We start from the raw sequence: 2,550 nt of genomic DNA, 5'->3' as shown, positions 1-2,550 counted from the left end.
ATAGAAGTGCAAAAGAAGGATCCAAGTGGTTATCCAGAAACCTGTACAAGCTAGCAAAGCATCCATTTAGTGCATATGCAATCAGGATCGTTGTACATGGATTACATTGGTCAAATCTATAGTCGAGAGTCAGTAATGGAAGATCCAACAGATCAGCCAATAAAAGAAATTCTAATTGAAGAACCAAGTCAAAGGCAGAATAAAGATCAGGATGAAGCAAACTATAGCCTGAAGGCTTAGTGTTTTAAAAGAAGATGCCGACAACTTGGTGAGTACAGAAGCTGAAACTTCTCAGCTAGAGCTTGACATGACAAAACCAAATGAAATACCACCAATCATGGCATATTGCTTCGATTGTGAAAGAAAAAGTGGGCATTTTCATGAAGATTATCCAAGAAATTGAGACAACAGGGACACATCAATTGCCAAGCAAAGCATGGAGAAAACTGGAAATGTGAATCCCGATTTATTATCAAAGAGTGTAAGGTTTGCAAATGATTTTGTATCCACTACCACAAGTGTCCAATCATTCATGAGTCTAAGGGACACATAAAAAAGAACGATATTAGCATTGTATATTACACATAGTTCATATGCACACTATGTAAACCAAAAAGGGCAACTATACAAAAAGGATCAACCAATGTTTGAATGGCCCACATCCTAGCTCATAAAAGTGCGTCCAGTGATAGATTAGAAAGGATGGTTTATTTTAGAGGATAGAACCTATTGTAGCCCATCCTCTCTAGAGCTGAAGGATATTACTTGAGTGAACCCAAAAATCTGTTCAGAGCCAAACTCTCCTCCATCAAAAATCAGGCTTCGACATTGTGACCAAACGAGCATATACTTTGACCAAAATAGACGTAGATATAGATGACATTCTAAAATCTATGATGCCTTGGATCCTGAAACCACAAAAGCTCATATCATAGGAGACCCATGGGATAGACAATATCAAGGCAAAGATAATGTTACAGCTTGACTTGGAAAATAAATTTTCATGTTTCATGGAGATACATTGGAAACTATGTAGAATGTTTACATATGCCAAACATCAACAGTGCTACCCAAAGTGTGCCTTCTCTCATATGAATGTTTCTTCCTCTTCTTCCCTACCCTCATTCCCCGCTAGCTCTCTCCACCTTCAAAGGTGTTTGAGGCCGTGGGATTGAGGTCGGGGGACTGAGGTCGGGAATGGTTAATGCTTTTACAAAGGCTATGTTATGCTTGTGATGCATGACGTTTTCCATCTTCATTGCATCACCTAGGTCTCAAGGAAACCAAAGGCTGTATTGTATCAAGTCTCTCTTTATGGGAGAATCTATAATACAAAAGCCTATTGGAGGGGGGCTCCACATACAAAAGCCTATTGGAGGGGGGATCGACTCCACATAAATCTGGTCCTCAAGTGTTGTCAAGTTCTCTAATTCTCTCTCTTTCAAAAATATTTTTCATGCCAAGTTAATTAAGTATAATGATTATGTTGCTACCACTAATTAAGTTCACCCTCTATGTTCTCAAAGTAGTCTCACAAAAATGCTCACTCTAGTTCTCTTAATTTCACTATTTTCAAGGTTCATAGGCCATTTCCATTGTAGTCATATTAGAGCTATTTGTTTCTTTTTTCTTAATTAAGAAGAGAGGTCCTCCAACTACCATGAAAGGTTGAACCTGTTCATTGCAATAGGGCAAGTGGCACATGGATCTATTATCTTGGTTGAAAAGAACTTAGTTTGAGGTACACCATTGGGAACTATAGTCCTAATAATCGAGTCTCTCGGGGCTTGCATTTGGATTAACCCATTATTGAGCTACTAGCAAGCTCAACAGGAACCATAATCAACCAAGCAATGTTAGACCCTCTCCACTAGTCTTGGCAATCAATAATCTCTAAACCACGGGTGTGGCTTCTTGAGAACTAATTTTCAAAGGTAAAGAGTAGTAACTACGGTTTTTGAGGGTACCAAAGCACAAAGTAATTTATGTATAAGTTTAATTAGCATGGTTGACAATAACCAAGAGAGTAGAATGAATATTGAATACTTTGATCTTGCACATGAAGGTACTAATGATGATGTCCCCATGTTTGTTAGTTATCTTGTTACTAGGTTGCAACAAGCTTTGGGAAACTCCGCTTTGCAAGCCGAATTTACTCAAAAACTTTGTGCTTATGGGATTTGCCTTCCTCTCAAAGAGGAGAGAGATCCGAGGAAGCCTCTTGATGACTCACAAAAGAAGACTCTCTCCCCCATGTTTGTTAGTTATCTTGTTACTAGGTTGCAACAAGCTTTGGGCAACCCTGCTTTGCAAGCCAAATTTACTCAACAACTTTGTGCTTATGGGATTTCCCTTCCTCTCAAAGAGGAGAGAGAGCCTAGGAAGCCTCTTGATGAGGCTCCCAAAAGAAGACTCTCTCCCATAAGAGAGGAGGAATCCAAATAATGAGAAAGAAGTGAATCACTAAGTTCCCCTGAAGATGTGGCTCCACGAAGACGGCGGTCTAGACGATTGCCAACTCCCTTCAAGAGAAAACGGTCAACCCATAGT

This window comes from Adiantum capillus-veneris, chromosome 1 (genome assembly GCF_014529385.1).
Source record: "Adiantum capillus-veneris isolate H3 chromosome 1, ASM1452938v2, whole genome shotgun sequence".
NCBI classification, from domain to species: Eukaryota; Viridiplantae; Streptophyta; class Polypodiopsida; order Polypodiales; family Pteridaceae; genus Adiantum; species Adiantum capillus-veneris.
This window is presented reverse-complemented; position numbering follows the sequence as displayed.